Here is a 13,618-nt window from a genome sequence, read left to right as displayed (position 1 = left end):
AGAGACACATTTGTATCATTCAAAGAGTGCAAAGGGGTGTAAATCTGTCTGAAGTATCTCATGAAATCCTTGTTGGCTGGTTCTTCACCACCCCTTTTGCCAGTTACAGCTAAAAAAATGCTCTCAGCTGCATAAAGGTGCCAAGGACATCACCCTGTCAGCCAAGTCTGAAGAGATGAACATGGGTTAAAAAAAAAAATGGCCCTTGTCATTCTTACTGCCTCTCCTTCATTTGAATCCAGACTGCGTTCAGCTGAGAATTTAACATTTTATCTTCCCATTTTAATCTTTCCTTGCAGTCGTGAGCAGCCCCAGCAGGTTTTGGCCACTGCTGCCAGAGAGCAACCCGTGCCACCAGACATCCAGGTGTGGGCACAGCTGTGCTGCGAGTAACAGTGACAGCAAAACGGGAACCAAGGGGAAAAGGGATTCTTATGCTGCAAGTAATTGCAGAGTATTTAGGGAGAGGATGTGGAACAGCCAGAGCCACGCCACCCTGCTGTGTGTTAGCTTTCACTGTTAGGCTACGTTGTCTTGAACATTGCTAAGACTTTTCATCTAGTTCCCAAATTGCTTGGTGAATGCCAGAGAGGTTATGCTGGGTGGGTCGGAGGGTTGGAACCATCGCTTTCTCTAGTGACCAGCTGCAGAAAGAAGATCTAGCACAGAGCTGACAAAGTGCCTTCTACAAAATCTCCGGTGTTAAAACGCCACTGGAAGGAGAAATGGGCTGACTTTAGCTGGTTGGCATTTGGGGGAGGCCCAAGAAGGCTTGAAGCTGCCCCTTGCCATCACAGGGGCATTTGGGAGTTTCCAGAGAGCCTCAGAGCACTTGGCTTCCCACAACCACCTTGCAAATTCTCAGGATGTGGCTCCTTACAGCCCCTCCTGGGGACTCCATTGCATTTCTTCACTGCCCTTTGTTACTCTCCGTGGAGTTACAGGGCAGAGCAGCCATGTAACCCCACCAAAACCCACAGAGAAAGGGTTAGGAGTAACACAGGGTTAAAAACACACCCTGCTGCACAGCTGCCTTCAACCAAGGGAACAAAAGCCTTCCTGGAGGTCCTCAGTAACAATCCCACTGCTCGAGATCCCTGCCTGGATCCCTGCTGTGCTCTCTGGATCCCACTGCCCTCTCTGGTTTCTCATGCCCTGTCCCCAGCCATCAGTGCCCCCAGGGCATCCTCTCGGTGCAGAGAGGGGAGGATGTCCCTGCCAGGCTGCTAAAAACATCTTTCCTCAGAAAGTGCTCCAGAAATAAAAAACAGCACTGCTTCCCTGAACAGGGCCACTGTACTCAAACCAAGCAAGGGAAGTTTGGAAATCGCTCTAGCAAAGCCTGCGAGCTCTCAGACCATGAGAGGGAGCCTTTAAGATGCTCTCCGTGTACAGGAAAGCCTTTTTGGCTCCTGGAGTTCACCACTGGCCCGTCCTGGTCGTGTGGTGCTGGCGAGCAGCAGGCTGCCATTCTTCACCGGGTTTTGGAGCTGCTCTTATCTGTGTTTGCATTCCAGGTGCACAGCCTCTGAAGGAGCCTGCTCCTGCCTCTGCCTGGACGCAGACAAAGGGGTCTCCTTGGCTCAGTCACAGCTTTCCGTCCCCCCAGCCTCGGCGTTTCCTCTTAATAAATCATTAGGCTTCAAAAGGAATCGCACACGAGAGGTCCTACACAGTTTGTGGGGTGCTAGTCATTACACTGTAGGCCTTAATAAATGGTTTTATCTCACGGAGATAAGAGCAGCATTTCTGATAAACCCGTGGCGATGACACGGGAAGTCCCACAACAACACTTAGACCTGCCTGCAGCTCCAGCAAGAGAGACAAAGTACCCAACGTTTGCACAGCCAGCTCTGCCGCTGCGACGGCTGTCATCGGGCTTGGTTTAAGTGCAGTTATTCTCTCCTGTGGCCCAATTTCACGTCTCTAACGCTGGGGTCTTCACCTGAGAACAAGCCAACGCCTTGCAGTGAGGCAGAGCTGAAGACATTTGAATTTCTTACTCACACGTCTAGATTATTGAGCAGTCAGCCTTGGAAGAGATGGTCGTACTCAAAGTGTTCAACTTTCAAACTCCCAGTCTTCTGCAAAACAGCCTTATTATTTTGTGTTTTGTACCTGTGGGTAGTTACACATGCAGGACAACTTGAGGTCCATCTGGATGGGCTATTCTTCTCGAGCTGTTGCGTGGAAATCTTCTTGAGCTTTTAAAAATGTTCTTCATGGATAGCGTGTAACGTTTTGATACGCAGCCCTGCTTTTGGAAGACGGGCTGGAATGTTTTTATCTTTCAGTTTGCAATTTTTCTTACTGTGCAAATACCCCTAGACAAGATCTAATCTTTGCAAGAGGCCCTCTCAGGCTTATAACCAAAGCAGGCTCTGACCTATAGGGACACCCTTTGAAGGTGCCTGGAGGCGTTGATCTGCAAACTCACCGAAACTCGACCATCTGCTCAGTTCCAATATTGACAGCCTCTCCTCAAACGCCCCAGCATCCACCCAGTGCAACTTGTTCCTCCTTCCCTTGGGTGGATAACGGCTGAGCAGGCTGCATGTAACACATCAGCCTGGTTCACAGGACTGTTACTGCTTTCTGTCAAAGTGTTGGCCAAAGGGAGGGACCCCGCAGGCAGTTTCTGCTACGAAAAAAATAACAATAAACAGGTTTTTAATGCAATCCCTTTCATTTCCCAAGTATGCGAGAAGTCTGTTTCTTTTAGAGCAGAAGAAATGAAATAGGAGTGACAGCATCTTGGAGCTGGGAACAAAGGCATTATCTTTCAGCCAAAAGTCTGCACTAGGGTGGAGGAGGGGGGGGGGATTTTTCCTGCTGTGAAGAGCTCTCTGTTTGTCTGTCCTTCCTTGCTATCTCCTCTCTCTCTGCTGTGTCTGCGTGTCTTTTCGATTCGCACAAACCACCAGAGATAGCCCTGGAATCGCTCTGCCTTTGTTGCGAGTTGCTTGGTTCCAGAAGGGAGCCTGAGCCCTTCTGTAATGATGGGAAGTGGCGATGTCCAACCACTCATTTATGTGGTAATAGCTCTAAGGACACAGGCAAGGAGAGGACTGCAGCTCTCATTTCTCATTAGACTCACAAGCTGCATGTAAATCTCTGGCCAAACAGGTTTTTTACAGGTCTGAGACAGAAGCAGCAAATGTAGAAGCAACAGATCACACAGAATTTTCTAGGTTGGAAGAGACCTCAAGGTCATCGAGTCCAACCTCCAACCTAACGCTAACAGCCCTCCACTAAACCATATCCCTAAGCTCTACATCTAAACGTCTTTTGAAGACTTCCAAGGATGGTGACTCCACCACTTCCCTGGGCAGCCTGTTCCAGTGCCTCACAACCCTTTCAGTGAAGAAGTTCTTCCTAACATCTAGCCTAAAACTCCCCTGGCTCAACTTAAACCCATTCCCCCTCGTCCTGTCACCAGGCACGTGGGAGAACAGGCCAACCCCCACCTCGCTACAGCAGAACAGGCCAACCCCCACCTCGCTACAGCGAGCTGGGGAGCAATTGCTTTGGATTCACCTTACTTTTAATAAAAATCACTTTAAAAGAAATCTAAGGATGCCTGTGGACCACAGAGGGTGGTGCAAGGAGAGAGGCGATGTCCTCGGTGGGGACAGCACCAGGTAGGGAGCACCTGAGGTCATCAGAGAGGGATTAGAAAGTGAATGAAATGTGAAACGTTGCAGGATGACAAACATCTCCGCTGAGCTGCTGAACTTCAGTAGCCAGCAGAGGTGAATATTATCCCCCAGGCTTACTTCCTGTAGGTCTTCCTTGAGAACTGAAGGTAGAGATGGGGTGGTTGCTTGGTGAGCAACGTCCTCTCGTGGGAAGGTGGCCGAAGGCTTGTTTTGGAGAGGCCGTCCCGGCGGGCAGCTGTCCGGGGCTCTCCTCCTCAGGGATCTCAGCTAGGGTCATGCACACCAGGTCTGCAAGTGGGGAAAGTAACAAAAAGAAATCCAAAACACAGCCATGTGGATTTTTTTTTTTATTTTTTTCCTTGCCTTGTCTTGTTTTGTCTTGTCTGACAAACCTGCCCGGCTATCCCCAAGCCTTTCCGAGTATCTTCTCTGCCACACAGCCCCACACCACCAGCTCCCTCCAGGTTAGCCGAGCCCTGGCAGGGCGTGAACGTGGTTAGAGGTGGGTGTGGTGTTCTGCGTGTCTTTATCAAAATCAGATAGCAGCAGAAAAAAAGCTAATTACGCCTTTTAACTGCTGTTGCAATCTCCTCTGTGGAAGGGAAGTTTTCACATGAATATTTCTTGCATTAGGGGTGAAATCAGATTCCCCCGTCCCGCACTTGCTGTGTTTGGAGCGTGTCCAAAGGCTCTTTAAAACAGGCATTCCGACTGGAATATGTCATGGACTATTCTCGCTCCCAGCTCTGACGGGTTTCCAACGGGGAGCTGGAATGCAGACCTCCCAGCCACACGCAGGAGTGGCTGCGTTTGGGGGGCTCACATTACAAGCGAGAGAAAACGAGCCCAAAGGCAGGGCCAACGCCGCGCGGAGCTGACAGAAGGAAACGAGCAAATGCCATGTGCAGCATGCAGGGAGCGCAGCAAATCCGCGCCGCTGCAAATCTGCCTTTAATGCTGGCCAGAGCTGAAGTCAGTGCAGTGATTAGCCGGGATTTACACAGGCATGCTTCACTAAAAAAGTTCTCTTTAGTTCTTTAAAAGGCAAAACCCCACAGTAGAAAGGTTTGGCCTGCCTGAAGAGTACGGTAAAATGCAAGGAGAAAGAAGTGTAAATCCATATTTTCTGAGCTATTGATAATCTCATTTCATTCCTTTGTTCCCCAGGATTGTTTTAAGCAAACAGACCCACCCCCTCCCAGCAAACATTCCCGACTCCCTTCGGGATCGTGTCGGATTAAACCTGGAATGTCTTTGAGAGCTCACCTTAAAATGGTTCTGCTTTCACCTGTTGGCTGTCCCGAATATTAACATGTTAACCAGAACAGGCTGTGATGATGATAAAAACGTTGATCTCTCTGGCTGTGGAAAGAGCGACATTATGTAAAGCTGGCTGATATCTAATTTGCAAACTGAATTGCACCTATTTAGGGAGGGGAAAAAAAAAATCAGCAACGCTCATATTGATGAGAAATCCTGCATTTAAAAACATTCCTTATTAATGATTCAAAACATACAGTTCCGAGGCGTTGTAAACAAGTTCAGCACTCTGTACGCTAATCCATAACCATTATCATATGTAGGGAACAAGAAGTTACTCACAAACAGATGTTCCTTCTGCCAAGCCCATTCATTTAATGCACATTTTACTTTCCAAGTCCTTGTTAGCAACTTTCTGTGGTGGGCGGATTACATGAAAGGATGGAAAAGCAGGGATTAGCTCGCCTGCGAAGGAGCAAGGTCTTGGTGCTTGTTCTGGAGTCTTTTCCATCCTGCCTTGTAGTGGAGGAGTTATTCGTCCTGGACATACTCTTGCCCTGAAGGGCACTCTGCTTTGTTTCCAGATGCTGCAAGGCACCAGGAGATCCCAAACTCGTTCAATTAGCAGAGAGCTGCATCATTAAAGGTGTTCTGTGCACTGGCCGGTCATGAAACGAGGCGTTCACAAATGCTGATGCCCAGAGAAGGCAATTACCTTGCCACGAGTTACGGGTGAGCTTCCAGGGAAAGGTACGCCAGAAGCTAGGGGTGGAGGAAGAACTGCTCAAAGCATGACTAATTTCAAAGTTACCTCATGTTCTCAGGGCCTGGATCAGCTGGGTTTTTAGTAACTCCAGCTGATTTGTGGGCAACCTGAGCCACTATTAAATGTCCTGCTTGGATCTTTTACTTACGTCCACACGGAATTTCTCTTGCAACTTGTAACCACGTCTACTGTCCTTTTGCAGCAACCACATAAAGCCCTATTGGGTAGGTGTAGATGGAGAAAAGATGCTCCCTCAGTCTTCTCCAGGCTTAAACAAACCCAGTTCTCTCATCCCTTCCTTGTGCCTCATGTGCTGCAGCACTTTGACCATCTTGGTGACCTTCTTCTGCTCTCTCTCCAATTTGTCAGTGTCTTTCTTTTACTAGGAGCCCAGACTGGGCACACTAGTTCAAACGCAGTCTTATTTATGCTAAATAGAGGGGTTTCTTACAAGGAACAGGACTGTCATGAATTAAAAACCTATCAGGCTGTGCTGAGCTCTCCAAAAACTCCATCACCGCAGTTAGCATCTATAAAACCATCCCTTACCTGAACGCCTCCTGAGCAAGCCAAGGGAAAGAAGCCAGAGCCAAATTCTTCTCAGTGATATTTAGTGAAAGGATGAGAGGCAATGGGCACAATCTGAAATACAGGAAAGTCCATTTAAATATTAGGAAAAAAAAAAGTCTTAATGCGAGGGTGATCCAACACTGGTAGAGTTCACCAGAGAGGCTGTGAGGCCCTGGCACAGGCTGCCCAGAGAAGCTGTGGATGCCCCATCCCTGGAGGTGCTCAAGGCCAGGCTGGATGGGGCTTTGGGCAGCCTGGGCTGGGGGGAGGTGTCCCTGCCCATGGCAGGGGGTGGAATCGGATGATCTTTAAGGTCCCTTCCAACCCAAACCATTCTGTGATTCTATGATTTTATGACTGCTTCTTCAAAAACAAACACCGACACCAACACAAACCTACCCACAGAAGCCACAGAAAGCTGCTATCCCGCATTTGGTCTGGAGCGGTGCAGGGAACCCACCTCAGGAGGCGTTAATGGGCCAGCAGATCTGTGATAAGGACCACAGCACCGTTAGGTCGGTGTTGCAATGGGAGAGAACGCCCCAAGTGAATCCCGCACGTGGATATGGAGTTTCACAATGGTCTTATCAACATGAGATATTTAAAATAAGTAAATAGGTAACTTAGAAGGGGCAGTCCACAAAGCAAGAGGGAAAAGGCAACCTAGATGTTGTTTAAAAATATATATATACTGTATTAAAATATTGGGTAAAGTTTATAAATCCTTTATAAAGGAATTAAAAAAGGTGTGTTGAGCCTTGCAAACACTGATAGCAAATAGCTCTTTGTATAGCAAACAGAGGAAGCAGGACCAGGCACCAGGCTGGTGAGCCTGATTTCCATCCCCCCGGTGGCAGCAGAGCCGTAAGGACACATGGACAAAGGAAAAAGAGTCACCTCCACATCCACAAGGGGCAATCCTGCCTCATCAGTCTGCCACAGCTCCTTGAGGGCGGTAACAAGGATGGAGATAAGTTGAACAGACTGGATTTGGATTTTCAGAAAGCTTCCTTAGGCTGTGAGGATCCTAAACCACTACGGACCACAGAAAGTGTCCTTTGTAATTCGAAAGTGGAAAGGAAAGGCTGGTACAATCTAAAGCAGCAGTTCCCTGGGTGTGCTGGAGAGCTGGAGCTTTCCTTGAGAAGAAACAGAGGTCCTGGGATCAGCAACAGGGCTGAGGCATTTCCATTAGGGCCAGGCATTTGCTCCAGCCTCCTGGCCAACTTATTTGAGCGTCTTTTGCCATTATGTGGTTTGCAGTCGGGTCCCAAAGGGAAAGAAATCCTACGTATGCCCTTTGTGCTCTTCGTAGTGTATTAAGGAGAAAAAACAACAACAAGGAGGTTGGGGGAAACCTTTGTGTTGAGTTTCCTTCCAAACGGGGCTTTTTTTTTTGGTCGTCTTTGGGTATTTTTGCCTTTTGTTTTGTTTCACTGGTTAGTGTCATCATTCATCTTTCCTGTTTTCACTGTAGGGCTTCGGAGATGGTTCACAGATGTGCGCTGGAAAGCCTCTCCCTGGAAATTAAAAGGTAGCCTGCTGAATCCTGCACACAAACAGCCTTCGTTTGTGACTCGAGTTAGCTTACTGCTAACACAGGCAGACAGAAGAGAGATTTCGCTGGATCTTGCTGCTTTGGTTTCCCTTTTCCCTGGAATTTTTAAAACTGCCTCCCGATACTTGCGCAAGCCCCCGCACAGGATTTTTACCATAACATCACGGCTCAGTTGGCAGGCTTCCCCACAACAAGTCTTTCCTCATCCCCTATTTTCTCCAACCTTTTGCTAAACCCGGGGGAACTTCCTAATCGACAGAAGCCGGTGGTGTTGCTGTGGTTGTTTTTTTTTTTCCCTTTTCCTTCATTTCCCATTTACAGCAGCTTATTGCCTTGTTCAAGTTTCTGGTTTTGTTGCTTGCTGCAAAGAACCAGGCCTTTTCTGCCAGCTGATCTATAGAGACATTTCCCTGGTCATTCCTTAGTCCATTGCCCTTCTCAGGATCTCCTTTGTATCATTTCTCCACTCAAACTTGTCCCTGAGCCCCTAGACATGGCCCTCTCTCAAATTTCCAGGTCTAAGCAGAGGACTTTCTGCCACACCTGCTCCGCACACGGAGCATCTTTGGAAATGCTGAGCCTTTATCTTTCCTAATTTTGTAGCTTCCTGCTTCAGACAGAGCACCCTGCTTTGGTGCAAAGCCACGATTCTCTGGGCCAACTGTGACAGCCCCACGCCATCTGACTACTAAAATCATATTCCCAACTATTTCTACAAGTAGGTACCATGTCATGTATTTTCATAGTATCAAAGAACCATGGAATGGTTTGGGGCGGAAGGGACCTTTAGGACCATCTAGTTCCAACCCCACTGTCTTTCACCAGCCCAGGTTGCCCAAAGCCCCATCCAGCCTGGCCTTGAGCACCTCCAGGGATGGGGCATCCACAGCTTCTCTGGGCAGCCTGTGCCAGGGCCTCACCACCCTCACAGTAAAGAATTTATTCCTAATATGTAACCTAGATCTACTTTCTTTTAGTTTAAAGCCATTCCCCTTGTCCTATCCCTACACCCCCTGACACAGAGTCCCTCCCCAGCTTTCCTGCAGCCCCCTTTAGGCACTGGCAGGCCGCTGTAAGCTCTGCCCGGGGCCTTCTCTTCTCCAGGCCGAACACCCCCAGCTCCCTCAGCCTGTCTGCACAGGAGAGGGGCTCCAGCCCCTTGGTCATCTTTGTGGCCTCCTCTGGACTCTCTCCAACCTGTCCATGTCCTCCTTGTGCTGGGGGCCCCAGAGCTGAACGCAGGGCTCCAGGTGGGGTCTCACGAGAGCAGAGCAGAGGGGGACAATCACCTCCCTTGCCCTGCTGCCCACGCTGCTTTTGGTGCAGCCCAGGCTACGGCTGGCTTTCTGGGCTGCAAGCACACGTTTCAAGGTCGTATTCAGGTTTTTGTCCCCTATTTCATCCCAGCATGTGGTAAAACACACACGGCTGGACTGTGAACTATTCGCTGGAGACAGTGGCAGACAGCCCCACGCCTGCTGTCCCACCAAGCGTGAGAGTTAATGGTGTTCCTGCAGAGGAGCTGCACCACGGCTCAGAGCAGAGAGGTGGCTGAGGATCAAGCGTATCAAGCATCTCTGGAAACTGCATGATGTTATTTTCATTAGTTTCTGAGCTTGGTAAGCTGGGATTGACTGAATGCTCTCAGGGAGTTCAAAACGAGAATGGCTGAATCACAGCAGACTCACTGCAGGGATCGAAGGCGACTGCAGGCAGAGATCTGCGTGAGTCATCCCAAAGAGAGAGGCCAGAGAGAAGGGTGGGTGTGCTTTGTGCTGAACTACAGAGCTCTTGTGGGAACAGGAGCTTCTTGGGAGCTTTTGCTTTGCTATTCTGGTGTAAAAGTGAAGGAAACCTGATTTGTACGAAACTGCTGCTTCTTCCACGCTGATATCCCAAATGTGTGGGGAAAAATCCCTGCTGATGGGAACATGGTGCCTCATGCAGTGGGGCCATGCCTTGCACAACGTCCCTTGCAGGACAGGCCCTGGGTGACCCCACACACTTCTACACTTGCCAGCACTGGCAGGGAAGAGGGCTAACAAGAGCTAGGTGACTTGACAGGGGATACCTGGCTGGTCTCGGTATTTTTGGTGTGCACTGAGGGTCTGCCAACGCCACTGGATGTCTGAATCCCACACATCAGCGTCCCACACCCCTTGTGCTCTGGTGGTAGCTGTAAGGCTGAGGCCTCACCTAGTTCACAGTGAGCAGCTGCTGGTCAAGCACAGCCACCTCCAAGCCTTTTTCTGAAATCCCAGCAGGGAGCTGGCTGCCCCATCCCCTACACAGCGCATGGCTGTTTAAGCAGGGCATGGGGTGTCCCATCCATCCTCAAACCAAGCAATAGTTCCCAGCCCAGCAGGGAGGAAACAAAGGGCAGAAAATGCAGTCAACCTGTCAAAAGTATCCCACGGGTTTTTGTATTCCCGCAGAGGAGCCCCCAGATACACCTCAGCACCCGCAGACACCCGTCAGCCCCCTTAACCCCACCTAGCAGGGGCTCAGGTGGTGTTAACCTGCTCCCATAGCATACCCCTCGCTGCCTGCCCTTATTTTCCCAGAGTTTGACCATGAGCCCTGCATTCCTCCGTGGCAAGGCTCCTCCACATGCAAAGGAACAAAGTCAGCCTAATGTTTACAAGAAATACTCCAATTCCAGCGTGTTAAACCATTGTTTTGACAACTCCTTTATGCGGTTAAGCATTAAAGTGTTTATGCAGACTGGACCGAGGTCTATTTCAAGCAAAAACCCCACAGTCAGACACTCCTGCATCCTACAACAGCTTTCCCTCAAGCCAGCCGTGGCAGGACAAAGCTGGCTGCAGCTGTCCCAGGGACAGAAAGGTCTGCTCCTGCTCATGCACTGTCCGCTTGCTTCTGAAAAGGAAAACCTCTGTACCTAAGCACTGCTGCTGTGGACGTGACTGAGTGCCCAGCATCTTCAGTACACTAGGGAGATGGGCAGCTGCTCACTTTAGTGCTCTCTGATGTCTAGTGACAATATACACGACAATATACCTGCCCTAACTGCTTCCACCTAAGCACTGGATTCACCTGGATGTTCCCATCAATCTTTAATATTGGAAAAATATCTCCTGGAAACTCTCTTCATTTCTAGTTTTTCTGTATCTTGATATGAAAGCATAGTGTCTGACAAGATATAATTTTTGTTGTTATTGGTTTGTTTTTAGTTTCTTTCAGCTTTTTTAAAAACGTTATTAGATGTCTCTTATGAAGTTTCTCCTCGTAATCTTATGGCATGAAAGCTCTTTGGGGTATCACGGCCCATATTTTCCCAGGCTAGTCTGGAAATGTAACTAGATGAACAAACAAAAGCACACTTACATATTCCTATACCTTGTGTATATGTAATGGTCCGGCAGATACATGAAAAATTCAAGGATTGCACACACTAATATGATAAGTGCAAAACCAAGTGATATTCTTTGCAGAAAGAAACTGGTGACAAATGAAGCGACAGGTATGTTTGTGTCCATGTATATTGTACCTTCCTGTTTCAGAGCGTGGTATTATTAACTGGGCAAAGAGAAACAATAAATGATCACACTTTCTTTAAAATATGAGATTTTAAAAAGCCAATATGTAGTGAATTCTTGGTCTTCCACTTTTTCAACCTTCAGGTTCTGCTCCAGTATGTACTTTCAAACTTAGGGAAAAGAAAAAAAAAAAAAAAAAAAAAAGCATTGTTGAGATTCCTATATAATCAAATCAGGGCTTGAAAAGACACCATTTGTCAAGAGACAAAAGAGACATACACTGAAGCTGTGAGCACTGGCAGCAGTGACAGTATTACAATTAAGAATAACATTTTTTCCGGATAGGATAAACACCATTTGTCACTTCATAAGCTTTAGGATTTGAAAATGGAACTACAACCATTTCCTTTTCTCCTCCAGATGTAGATGATGTTGCTTCATCTTCTGACACTGCAAGTATTTGTAGACCTCATTAAATGAAATTAAAAGCCTCCTCCCTTTGTCCTCTTCTTCATTCCCAGTTTCCCATCCAAATGTTTTGCTACTGACTAGTTCTATTGCTTTGGGCTCAAAAAATGCTCTAACAGAAAAGGAAGATCCATTTAAAATGACAAAGGAATACTTGTTCTTAGTATCCATACTGGAGAAATTTGGTATTTGTTATGGCAGTACATTTCGTAATTGCAGGTCTAGGGTCTGTGTGACGGTGGTAAATTTGCAACTAAATCGGATGTCTGGACATCTCTTTGTTATGAGTTGCACCCTGTAGAAAAATGTCAATAAAACTCATAGCTATTCATTCTGTACGTCAGTAAGCATGGGATGGATGTGGCCACGTCTGTGGGTGTGGATGGGAAGGATTATGGCACAGTATAACTCCACAGCACAGCAGAGGAAACCTGGAAGGAATCCCAGCTGGCATTTCCAAATACTCTCAATGCAATAATCAGGTGCACATCACTCTGGAAAGCTGTCTGAGTGTGGGATATTTAATGCTTTTAAACACCTTTAAAAATCCTTCTGTCAAAGGAAGTATGCCACTAAATGGGACCTAACTGCAGGAGGCTGGACAGACCTTTGTTTTTCTCAGCAAAGTTAAAAAAGGGATTTTCACAGGTAAATAGGATCTAGGTAATACTTCTTGATGCCGGGGTGGTGTAACAGAGGGGTCCCCTCAGGGATGCAGAGGAAAATCTGCCATATCTGCTCTCTCTAAAGAGTCTGGGAACTTGGCGTCTCCATGGTCTCTGAGCCTTTGGCATTCTGTCCGACTACCTGTTGAGTTTCCAGCCTGGGAAGGATGGAAATTTCCTGACAGCGCCCTCCACTTAAGCACATGCCTGCCTTCAGGTTGAGCCAGCCCTGCTGAGTTGATTTGCAAAGCAAAGCAAAGCCTTCCCAGCCCGAGCTCAGTGTTTTCCAGCCCTTCCTGGGCATAGAGTTTTGTTCATGATGCCCAGTCTCAGAATCTGAAGTCTTTGAGCTGTGTGTGCCAATTGTGCTGGAGACAGACCGGTGTGTGGAGCGAGAGGAGGAAGGCAGGTCGCCAGCCTTTTGGTGCGTCTCGAACAGCGACACCAACAAAGACAAAAAAGGATTTTTAAAAGCCTCCCTGTAACAGCTGAACACAAAAGTGCACTAAAGTGACAATTTGGATGGAGCTTTGGAGGTGATTTGCTTCATGTTGTGCCTGCCATTTGACAAAATTTGACAACTTGCACATGAAGCACAGCCCAAATGGCCTGGAGGGGAAAATGGCGGCTGCGTCCCCTCAGCGCCGCCATCCCGCCTCCGAGGAACTGTCCTCCCTCCGCACTTAAACGAGGGGGATAACCATAGGCCTCAAGGGGGGGGGAGATGTTTTAGGCTGTGTTATGCAGGTATTTCCGAGCGAAGGGAGAGACAAAGTGAAGGGAAAAATCCTCCCCTTTTACCTGAAGCCTTTTTTGCTTGCCCTCCCGCAGTGAGAAATCTCCACGGCTGTTATCACCCACCTCCCGCTGGCTTTGCTCTGCCCCTGGCCCAGGAAGCCCTCAGCTGTTTAACCAACAAAGGCCAGCAAGGCAGGAACTGCCATGAAGGACTGTGACTAATTAAGATGCTATCTTGTGAGCAGATTCAAATGGAGGTTCCTGGGAAGAGAATACAAAAATCCTAAGTAGCTGCAAAGTGGCTCTTTTCACCCACCTGAAAGCACGGCACCACATAATAACTCAACAGCTGTGCATATTTGATCCTCATCTAGCACCAGCTCATGCATTATGTACGCCCTTATTACTGGCAGAGGAGCTGGGCAGAAATGACA

The 13,618-nt window shown here is 48.1% G+C and overlaps 1 long non-coding RNA gene across 3 annotated transcripts in view; it reads right to left on the bottom strand.

Annotated features, from left to right (window-relative positions):
- Positions 1-15: 15 nt before the first annotated feature.
- The window catches only part of LOC311432308, a 38,200-nt gene continuing 24,597 nt past the window's right edge, over positions 16-13,618 (bottom strand). For 2 of the 3 annotated variants that reach the window (XR_014689968.1, XR_014689969.1), the window contains 4 exons: positions 6,235-6,327; positions 4,926-5,021; positions 3,777-3,926; positions 16-2,641 (listed from right to left, as the gene is read on the bottom strand). This is a non-coding gene — a long non-coding RNA (uncharacterized lncRNA). Of the gene's footprint in view, positions 2,642-3,776; positions 3,927-4,925; positions 5,022-6,234; positions 6,328-6,654; positions 7,722-13,618 lie in introns of those variants that run through there. The other variant, XR_014689970.1, reaches the window with a different exon arrangement.

Source organism: Aythya ferina (genome assembly GCF_964211825.1).
Source record: "Aythya ferina genome assembly, chromosome: 2".
NCBI classification, from domain to species: Eukaryota; Metazoa; Chordata; class Aves; order Anseriformes; family Anatidae; genus Aythya; species Aythya ferina.
This window is presented reverse-complemented; position numbering and strand designations above follow the sequence as displayed.